The sequence below is a fragment of the Ornithodoros turicata genome, chromosome 1 (genome assembly GCF_037126465.1).
Source record: "Ornithodoros turicata isolate Travis chromosome 1, ASM3712646v1, whole genome shotgun sequence".
Taxonomy (NCBI): domain Eukaryota; kingdom Metazoa; phylum Arthropoda; class Arachnida; order Ixodida; family Argasidae; genus Ornithodoros; species Ornithodoros turicata.
Window position 1 is genome coordinate 119,402,765 of NC_088201.1, and position 11,692 is coordinate 119,414,456.

Genomic DNA, 11,692 nt, shown 5'->3' on the forward strand with positions numbered 1-11,692 from the left:
GGAGTTGAATCCGGCTGCAACTTCCGTCGTCTGCTGTCACGGTATATATCTGTCGATTTCTCGAAAACCACTTCGTTGTTCTAGCTCTCGTGTTCTTATCCGGGTCTTCTACGCAGTTAAAATCACCTGCGACGATGAAGTAACGAGCTCCCAGGAAAAACGTTTGGCTGTTCTTCTGAGGAAAAAACTTCAGAATCCTGTCCACCGTTAGGTCCATAGATATTTGCGAGTCTAACCGCCGAATTCAGATACTAACCTGAAGGACTGCTTCAATTAAAAAAATAGATGGCGCCCTGGCACACAAGGATTTCTTCGTGAAGGAATCGCCTTCACGAAGAAATCCTTGTGTGCAAGGCGCCCTCTATTTTTTTAATTATGCGCATCCACACACATTTTAACCAACTTCGTCTTGTTTTTTACCTCATGCATTTCACATACGCACATACATGAGGCACAAGGCATTCTTAAGAGATGACTGGAGCGGTCGCCGCTCGAGGAAGGCCGTACGGCTCATCGGGATGCTCGAGGTATCGCGCTCGTGCACGCGCTATACCGAGATGGCGGCCATGGACAGGCTTGTTTCGCTGCGTGAGAGATGGGACGTCGAAGATTTCACAGAATCACTCGCGTTTATTACTCGCTGTGCGCATCTAACTGCGAATCGGCGACCTCTTCTTGCAGCAGTGCAGAGGCGGTTATTGTATGAACAGCAGAACCCCTTGGTACGGTACACCAATGAGGATTTCAAGCAAAGGTACCGGTTGAGCAAAGCCACTGTTGTTTCCATCGTAGAGGAATTTCTGCCGCTGCTTCGGCTATACCCAAGTGGACGAGGCTGGCCATTGCCACCACTGTTGCAAGTGACTACAGCTCTGCGGTTCTATGCTGCTGGTACTTTTCAGCTGGCCAACGCGGAAATTTCCAGTGTGTCGCAACCGACGGTGTGCCGCCTAGTGAAGAGGGTCAGCAAAGCCATCGCCACCAACTTGTTTCCGTGCCATGTTACCTTTCCTGCACCCGAGGGCATGACTCTGGCTATGCAAAATTTCTATAGAATTGCCAGTGTACCAGGTTTAACTGGGCGCATTGATTGTACTCATGTTAGGATAAAGAGCCCTGGAGGCCCTGCAGCAGAAACGTTCCGAGACAGGAACGGCAACTTTTCTATTAACGTTCAGGTGAAGCGTTCCTTATGTTTCAATTATTCCGTTGTGCAATGCATAGTTATTGAGCTGACCTTTATCTTTAATTAGAGGCGTACGACCTCGAACTTGTATTTGGGCGATTCCACGCGAAATGATCGAGCGGACCTGCTCGGCCCCCACAAAACGATCCCGAATTTTTACAAAACTTTTTTTAGCAGTCCCTAATGGTGCAAAACGACACATCACGAAACATTTCTTCCCAAATCTCAATGTGGCGGGTGCTAGGCACGAGCAAAATTCGCAGCGCTGGCGAAAACCGTGCCTGGCGTGAACGGCAGGTGCGGCTCATAGAAAGCACCTAGAACTGTGCGGTTTTCTTTTGTGTATAGAGGAGACTATTCTCTACACAGCATCCAAATCCTGGTTGTCGTGCTGTAATCGGTGCAGGTATACAAAGGCCGGAAGTTTCACAATTTTCCTCCTACTTCGCGATTTTTTTGTGGAAAATCAAACCATTAAATTTTAATGAATATTTTTTCCTGTCAAGGCCCCAAGGAATACTTCAACAGGAAAAATCGCCAGACACGTAACTTTCATAGTCATTGCAGGAAAAAAAGAGGAAGTGTGCGATTTTTCCAAAATTCACTACAATCGAGCGTAAAATACGCAATGAAGAGGCCCTAAGAGACGCCTGAAACCAACGCAGTTTTATAGAACGAGCTTTCCTCTACAACGTATTAAAAAATCTCGAGGGTGTTTTTTCGTATACAGGAGAAAATATTTTTTTTTAGTAGAGGGTATTACGACCACAGTGACCCACGTTGCATGTATCCAGTGGGTGCTATATTTGTTTCTTGGGCTCCTGTCTTAATTCTTTTTATTTTCAATTTTTCTCTGGTCTGGTTGGGTTTTAATGACCAAGCAATATGCTGTGGCACAGACTTCTGCAAGGTTACCATAGTCTTTACTTCTGTAGCATAACACGCGTATTGCAATCCTGTGTGGTTAAGTTTATGGCATTGTTTCCGGTGTTCACGGTGCCGGCAACGGAGATTGGGGATTAGCGGTGATAGGCAAGTCTAACTAATACTTGTGTGTGAGCTAAAGCCCTGCGCGGATGAGCTTTTTGACATCCGCATCCTGTCCGAAAAAATCCTCGTTTCCCACGGCACGCAGCAATAGTTCAGTTTTCACGCTCGATATATCAGGCCAATTTTCCAGGAAATAAACGTTATTTCCCGTCAGCACAAAACAGCAAAAAGAAAAAAAAAAGGAAAAGAGAAGGAAAAAAAAAAAACTGTCACCAAACTTCGTCCACACGGGCGACTTCCTCTCTCTCGTTCCGATAGTGAAAACCCCGGAGCGGCATAGCTTTTGTAGCGAGGACAGGTGTTGAGCGTCCATGATGCTACCAAAGGATACACGACAGAAAGTACAGATTTAGCTTCCACGAAAGATTATACGGCGCCAAGCACAGCAACACATTTTGCACCAAACGGGATAAGTAGAGTTTATTGCAAGTGAAACGCAAGATCGGCGCCGAACGCGCACCTCGACTCGAGACGTCAGAGATCCCTTTCCGATACGCGAGCGGCTTTCGTACACCTTGTACTCTGTTCTGTACCTCGTGTGAAGCAAACTGATGGCGCAATCTCGCGGTTTATCCGAGTCTGACCCGCTCCTGATCCGGCGCCATCCGCGTCCGAGCCGCAGATCACAACAAGCGTCCATATTTCGTCCGAACCCAGAAGTTTCTTGCGGATATCCGCGGGTATACGCTTCCATACGCGAATGGTGCAAGGCTTTATATAGCTGTGAGCCTCACTGGAACCTAGGACAGCATGGACGATGAACCACCACCACGAGATTCCGTCGTTTCCACTACTGCCATGTAAATAACTTTTTGCACGTTCGTCTTTAACTCTAGCGTTATAACTTGTTAGACCTTTCGTGGTTAATATTTTTGATGAATGGTTCAGCATTTAAATGTGACAGTTAAAGGGAACTTTCATCAACTGAACATGCATCTACGCGCCTATAATATTCATACTGGTGAATTGGAACTCCACAGCGCTCAACTGGAGTGATGTTCCTTTGGTCCGGGTGGTTGTCATATTGAAAACCAACCAGAAAAAAAAATCGGAAATACGAAGAATTAAAATGGGAGCCCAAGAAACAAATCTAGCACCCCGCCGGATACATGCAACGTGGGTAGGTGTGGCCTCCTCTACTACATATCCTCTACTACAAAAAAATTATTTTCTCCTGTATACGAAAAAACACCCTCGAGATTTTTTAATATGTTGTAGAGGAAGGATCGTTCTATAAAACTGCGTTGGTTTCAGGCGTCTCTTCCGACGTCTTCATTGCGTGTTTTACGCTTGATTGTAGCGAATTTTGGAAAAATCGCATGCTTCCTCTTTTTTTCCTGCAATGACTACAAGAGTTATGTCTCTTGCGATTTTTCCTGTTGAAGTATTCCACGAGGCCTTGTCAAGGAAAAATATTGATTAAAATTTAATGGTTTGATTGTCCACAAAAGAATCGCGAAGTAGGAGGAAAATTGCGAAACTTCCGGCATTCGTATACATTCTAAGAAAAAAAGGAGTAAAACGAGGAGTAATTGCAGCTTCTACTCCCCTAGTCTGCAATTACTCCCCATTTTACTCCCCTAACCCAACATTTAGTCCCGACATTTACTCCCCAGGACTGCAAATTGTCACTAAACTTCACGAATGGTCTCCTGAATGCAACAGTCACCGTAAATATGTGCCCTTGGTCAATTTGAAGGGCATAAGGCTGTATAACTCAGACAACGTAGCAATTTTCCAGCAACACAGAGTAAGAAACAGTTAGCGCATCTTTCTTCGCAAATATCACGGTTGACGGTTTGCTTCAAAGTATTTTCACGCATGCGCACCAATTATGTACCTGGGGCTCTTACGACAGCGCGTGAAATGCGGTCTTCACTCTGTGACATTCATTTACTCTCGTGCATTTACTCCCGAAAGGGACTATTTTTTGTGGCAATGCAATTACTCCCCAAAAGGAGTAAAAGTACTCCTTTTTTCTTAGAGTGTACCAGCACCGATTACAGCACGACAACCGGGATTTGAACGCTGTGTAAAACATGGTTTCCTCTATACGCAAAAGAAAACCGCGCACTTCTAGGTGCTTTCTATAAGCCGCAGCTGCCGTTCACGCCAGGCACGGTTTTCGCCAGCGCTGCGAACTTCGCTCGTGTCTAGCTTATGGCCTTAGTAGCTAATGCGCCAGAAAAACCCAAATCAAACAAATCAAACAAGCTCGTGTCTAGCACCCGCCACATTGAGATTTGGGAAGAAGTGTTTCGTGGTGTGTCGTTTTGCACTATTAGGGACTGCTAAAAAAAAATTCGTAAAAATTCGCATTAGCTTTGTGAGGGCCGAGCAGGTCCGCTGGATCATTTCGCGTGGAATCGCCCATTTGTTCTGTGTTTCCCTTTTCGGTTGTGAGATTTCCAAACATGAACGACTGGACGAAATGAAAATTATTTGTATCAGTATGTAAAAGGCATGCAAAGTTCTCCTGTCGAACTGCAATATGTCAGAAGTGTATACTTCCAGTAGTGTCGTAATCACACTTTCTCATTGTCTGTGTTCCCATTATAGGCTATAACTGGCCCAGAACTGCAATTCTTTGATGTTGTCGCTAGTTGGCCTGACTCTGTCCACGACAGCAGGATCTTCGACAACAGCCGTGCCAAGTTCTTGTTCGAAGAACGTTTGTTACCTGGCATTCTGCTTGGCGACAGTGGTTAGTCATGTCTTCCATATCTTCTTACACCATTACTTCAACCGCGCTCGCAAGCTGAGAAGCGATACAGCGCCACTCGCATAAAGACCCGCAACATGGCTGAGCGTGCCTTTGGTGAGTATAAGCGACGCTTTCCATGCTTAGACATGAAACTTCAAACCAAAGTCGAGACATCAGTGACAATCATAACTTGCAGCATTGCACAGTATTGCACGAAAAATGAACGACTCATGTGAGCTAGCAGATGCCCCACAAAGTACAAACGAAACAGCTTCTTGGGAGTGCCGAGGCGCCAGGACATCAGGACCAGCCGCACGAGCGGCGCTCATCTCTAGGAATTTTGCGAATTGAACGGCCTATGGCAGAAAAGTCTACAGCGTAACAGTTCTGGTTTACCACGAGAAATTGATATTCTGAGGCTGGAACACATAGAAAGGACAAATACATACAAAGCGTCAAAGTGCCAAAGAAATTAATGATGAAAGAAGGAAGTCACTGAAAAGGTTAGCAAGCTGTAGGACTCGAACCCATATCTCGGTTATCCAGAAGATGTAGGTTTGAGTCCTACATCTGGCTAACCTTTTCAGTGACTTCCATCTTTGATCATTAGTTCTGGTTTATTTTGGAGCATCTACGCGACTGTGACTAATGTGCAGCGCATTCATGTACTTTTGTTTTTACGGTTCATTTATTGTCCGGATGGATGGATGCTTGTTCGATTACGTTAAATGGAGCAGTTCATTTGTGAGTAGAACCAAGGAAAATAAACGGTACAAATGTGAACAGATTCCCTTGCACCAAGGAATGTTGTACTAACCGCACCTTAGAATAGTTCTGAGCATACAAAAAAAAATTTTCCGGGACTTTAATTTTGCGGGGGGGGGGGGGGGGGGGGGGGCTGTGCCTCGTTGTCGTCGTTCAATCACCGTCTGTACTGCATATAGACGGTCGACGGCGGCAATAGACACCGTTCTGTAGGCAGGTGAACAAAATGGCCACCCTATTCCTCTTTGTAAGCTCTCGGGAACCAATGACTGCGATGTCGTCGTTCATTCTCAATCATTTTCCAGAGTTTGATCTTCCACGGTATGCTTTCTGTGACACACGAGTCTCTTTGCTGTTGAAGATCTCGAGCACATTCTTCTCCAATTGCCCACACTTCCACCCTTCCCGCTCCGTACTCTCCGCCGCCCTCAACGAGCTAGACTCCCGCCCCCTCACCCTCACAAAATTGCTTGGCCCCTGGCCGCATCCAGGACACCAACGCTCTGTCCTCAAGGCTCTATTCGCCTTTTTGGGCGCCACAGGACTTCGGTCCTCATTGTAACGGGACCCATTCCTTCATTCCCCGCTTCACCTCCAGCAATGGGGTAGAGTATCGCTCCCGGCGATAAAACTCCCCACCCATCATCCTCAAATAAAGTTGTTGTTTTGTGTTCGCTCTTTCTATCCCTCATTTTCTCTTTTTGTTTTACCACACTGTGCCAATATGACTTGATTCTGCAAGTTTGATTCTACACTCTTAGAAATGAACTTCACCACATAGCACGCTCCTAGCCAACCATCATCCTGAATGACAACGTTCTCGCCCCTGATTTGCTGAAAACGGGAGGAGGAGCGTATTTTGTGCCATTATGCACGGCACAAAATAGGCTCCTCCTCCCGTTTTCAACAAATCAGGGGCGAGAACACGTCCTGCAGTATTAAGTGCCGAAGTGACACCTAGATTATAGTGGAACTATGATGAAGAAAATTTCTCACCTGGCCCCTCAGAAACTTAGGTTGTCCTTTTACCAACTTTGGCAAGAGTTCCGTTATGCCAACAGCAAAACGATCTAAAGCCAGAAAAATATTAAGGAGACACTAGCGCTGAGCTGTTCATGCACTTACACTACGTTTTGTGCCCTTTTAGCGTACTGCGATCTTCCTCCAGCCCACGAACTGTGTCCTGTGCATTGTGCCGAGATTCTGAACTCTCTACATATATATTGATGAAGTTCAGTAGCATAGACTACAGGTCAATGCCCGTAATGGCTGTAAATTCTTAGTGAAGCTCAAAATTAATAATGCAGTCATCTCTGACAAGGCGTAGTATACGATAATACAATGAGCAGAAATTCTACCTTGCAGAAATTATGTACACTGCTAAGTATTCATCTACACGAGAAAAAAAAAACTAAATAAAGATAGCAAATGAGCTTGCACGATGACCTAGGTCTTTAGGCCATGCAGATTTGTGGGTGATGGTGCACTTACATGGCTCGTTCCAATGCTACCTCGAAGGACTGGATATCAATGCACCAAGGCTTTTGCTGCCGTCTCATAGAGTCTTCCTGGGTACCTGCGGGTAACATACAAAGCAAATGTCTCAAAGCAACACGAGTCTGTACCCAATACGTACAAGTCTATGGTGCGGATGTGTGTCGTTATCCAAGAAACTACGTATTCGAGCCTTTGCACGGCTAGGCAGCTCTTGCTGCCAGGCATTCTCGATGTCCACTTTGACGTCGAAAGGGATAGGCGGCAGTGGAATCCACCATTGTTTTGCATGTTTCCACTAGGCGTGACTCTCACGCACATCTCTTCTGCAGGCATAATGCAGTTCCTCTCATTCGCGCAGGGAAGAAAAACACAGGAATGAGGCAAAAAGGAAAATGTAAACGCAAGTTGATAAGCACAAATCTTGGACTGTTTACCACCCTGGGTTCACTGAACAGTTTTCCTCGTCAGGCACTATCCTTGTATTGTCACCGTCACAAAACATATAGTCGTCGGATGGCTCTACGTAGGTTTCGAAACGCACAATGTACACCTAAAATGAATTGAAGTAGCCGCAGTTAGACCACACCGTTTTCTGTTGCTCTAGTAATTCTTTATTAGAGGCACGACCACTAAAAGCTTGTGCTGGGTGCTCCTGTGACGCTGCACATGGTACAGAAAACGAATTGAGCCGGCGAAAGAAGATACGACCCGCGTGCTCAACGCCAGGTTTGTTAAAATCTCACTGCCAGCAATTACCAACTGCTAGCCTAAGAGTTCTATGTAACATCATTGGGAGCGTAAATCCACGACCGTCCAGGTACGTACCTGAATCCGTTCGCTGTGCGTGGTGTCCACAAAGTTTGTGTGCTTCAACGCCTCAATGAGGTCTCCTTTCTTACGCTCGCCGCCGACGTCTATCACTCTGTTTCGGTCCCTTCAGGTCACCCGACAAGTCTATGTGCCCTGACGACATCGTGTTTCAATTTGGAACGTTTCGTTGCGCAGGACAATCTTGGGAAGGCACAATAGCAAAATCCGGCGTGTTTCCCATGGCGGAGTCACAGGCGATGCGGGTTCGCACGCCTAGTAACAGGGGTGCACGCGCGCGCGTGCTTCTCTCCTTTTCCGCACCCTTCCCACTGGACATGCAAGAAGCTTTAATTAGTAAACGCGGTGTCTTACTACCCCAGGGGTATTAGGGTAGTAACGACCTAGTTCATAGGTAGTAACGGTTTTTAAAACTAGCAACTGGTGTAGTTACTGTTGTAATGTGTTATTTTTAAGAGTGTACTAACACCTCTCGAATTATGGGCTCCAAAACTGCATAGTGCCCGAAAAGTCTCCTGAAAAGTGATCACTTCCGCTCTTCGGAAGATGTGGGTCTCCTGCAGAAACACTACATCCGCGCTTAGGAATTGTTCGAGTTCGAGTAGTTCATTTTGCTTAGCTCTTTCGCGAAAACCGCGAATATTTAAGGACGGAATTTTACTAGTCATTGTGGGGTCTAATAGTATTTTTTAATCTAATTGGCTCGTTATGCTACATCCGCGGGTGCTGTTGCTACGTTAGTTGTTTCTATTGAAGGAGGGAACGAGGAGACAACCTTCATTGGCAAAGATCAGAAGAGAACTGATGCAGGTTTATTCGTGCCAGCTCGAAGCTGACGCCAGCCATGTGGCGATGACACTAGGGCCCCCAACAGTAGGTCCCCTCTAACGAGCAGGCGAAGCGATGGAGCGGATGGTTTCGAGGACTGGTGCCCAGCGGACTCGAGGGCGCAGTTTGGCAGGTGCAGAGTCCGGAGAGGGAATCAACAATGGGAAGTGGCTTGTAGAGCGAAGTATCGAAGACTCCATATAGGCGGGCTTCAGCCGATCGATGGAAATCTGGTCGCGCTTCCCGTTGATGACGAGGGTGTAAAATTTGGGTGTGCGACTTACGACGGGGTAAGGGCCGTTGTAAGGTGGCTACAGCGGCTTGCGTACGCTGTCGACGCGTACGAACACGTGCGTACAGGTACGAAGGTCTTGATGGACGAACAGCTTGGCCGAAGTGCCATGGCGGGAAGGCACGGGCACTATGGTGTCGAGGATCGTCCGAAGACGGCTGACGTAGACTGTGGCGTCCGGCACACCCGAGGTCTTGCTGAGGGGTATAAAGTCGTCGTGAAGCCGAAGCGTAGTCCTGAACACGAGTTCGGATGACGTGCACTCCAGGTCAGCTTTGCAAGCGGAGCGGAGGCCAAGAAGGACGACAGGGAGGGCCTCCGTCCAAGACTTCGGGTTAGGTATCGCCTGGAGCGTAGTCTTGAGCTGGCGGTGGAACGTCTACACCAAGTCATTTGCCGCCGGGTGGTAGGCAGTCGTGCGAACGTGCTGCGTACCCAGTAGAGTGGTCAGGGCAGCAAAAGCGCTGACTCAAATTGCGTTCCACTGTCAGTTGTCACGGTGGACGGAACTCCAAAACGGGCAATCCTCGTGCTCATGAAGGCAGCGGAAACAGTGGTAGCGGTTATGTCTGGGATGGATGTTGCCTCCAGCCATCGGGTGAAACGATCGATGACCGAGGGTATGTGTCGCTGACCCTGCGAAGGGGGCAGGGGGCCAACGATGTCGAGATGGACTCTGTCGAACCGGACATCTGGAGGAAGGAACGGCGTACAGGTGCTGAGGTGTGGCGCTGTATTTTAGATGGCTGGCACGACTGGCAGCAACTCGTCCAGTGCTTGAGCTGGTCTTGCATGCGAGGTCAGACGTAGCGATCGGATATCAGCTTCTGCGATGCCCGGACTTATGTCTGTCCTTTCTGCTCCCCCTGCACTTTCCCTTTTTTCTAGTTCTCCTCCTGGTCGTCTGGAGGAATTTTTCTTTCACTGTTTTTTCCTAAGTTTCCGTCACTTCTAAAATTGTGTTTTTGTTTCCTCCGAGTCGGACCAGGAAATAGCCGATTCCGGGGTGGTTACTACAGTGTCCGAGGGCGAGGTGTCATCCGTTTTGGATTCGGCGCATTCGCTTTCCCTGTCGTCCACGGACTCTGCCGTTTCGAGGACTACCACCTCTCCCGTGCCGTCGGTCTGCGCTGGTTGCACAGGTGCGTTTTCCTCCCCCGTTTTTCCTCTTCGGGCAAGACGGGTTCGTGTTCCTGCTCTCGTTCCATTTCATTAACCACTCCTATTTCCACTATCTCATCTCTCACTTTTCAGGTTTCATTCCCACTTGTTTCCTTAGTTATCTTAGGAAACCCATTAGCATTCAACCAAAAATTCATCATCTTATCCCTATCTTCATTCCCGTGAGCCACATTTTCCCCTCTGCTGATTCTCGTCAACGTACTTACCATCTCCTGCCTTCACTCTTTTTTCCACATTCTTCACCCCGGCGTCGGGAAATTGGCGCCCCCATCGCCCGGCAGCAGCCGCAGTAGCCCCCTCCTGCACTCGCCGCAGGAGGGAGACCCCCACGTATAGCTGTGCGTGGCTTTCCCGTGTCTGGGGAAAGGGGGATCCTGGCGGTTGAGTGGACTCGGAGGTTGGTTTGGACCCTTCGGGGCCCCTCCGGGAAAACAACACGCCGCTTTGGCCCCTGCTTCCCATAGACGGGTGGTCCTGGGCCCGGCCAGGATTATTCAGCTAGTCGCCATCTTCGTTTCGTTGCTTTTCCTTTCTACCCTCTCTTCTATTCCCCTCCTCCTTTCACCCTCTTTGGCGGCAAGGGTCAACCTTGGGCAGTGCTTTCTGTCTTTGAGAAGCTGCACTTGGGTATAGTGTAGAGGTAGTGTTAGCGTGTGGGACACGTTCCCTGAGTTGGGCTCCGTGGTGGGTGGCACGCCTTCTACACCGAATCATAATCCCACTGCATGGATCATCAAACAGCCAAAAAGAATGATCGGCCCTTTAAGAGGAGCTGCAACGAAGTACGCACACTGCAGATCGCAGCAAAACCTGAAGAGCCATGGTTCCCTAAGATCCTTGTTATACATTCTGATGATCAAGAAAAACCACTCTCCAAGATATCTCCCTTTCTTGTTGCAAAGACACTTGAAGAGGCTATCGGAAAGGCATACAATGCCAAGAAGCTTGGCTCGGGTGACATCCAGGTCGAGATCCAGAGCAGACAGTCAGAGCTCGGCGCTAATGTCCATTTGAAAGATTGGCAAGACTTTGGTCTCTGTCACCGCACATCGTACTTTGAATATCGTGAAGGGGGTCATCTCTGTGGATGAGCTTCTGTCATGTACAGAGTCTGAGATTGAGGAGGGACTCAAAAAGCAAGGTGTCGTTAGTGCAAAAAGGATAGTCCTACGAAGGGATAACAAAGAGATCCCCACAAAGCATATAATTCTGACACTTCAACTTCATGCTCTCCCACCGGAGATAAAGGCCGGGTATGTTAACTGCCCCATCCGTCCGTGCATACCAAACCCTAAACGGTGTTTCAAGTGCCAACGTTTTGGCCACCATTCCCAGGTTTGTCGTGGGCAGCTGATCTGCC

General features: G+C 47.9%; 1 pseudogene; it reads left to right on the plus strand.

Moving 5' to 3' along the window:
- The first annotated feature begins 446 nt into the window (after positions 1-446).
- LOC135384357 (putative nuclease HARBI1) lies at positions 447-5,176 on the plus strand (annotated as a pseudogene).
- Positions 5,177-11,692: the final 6,516 nt, after the last annotated feature.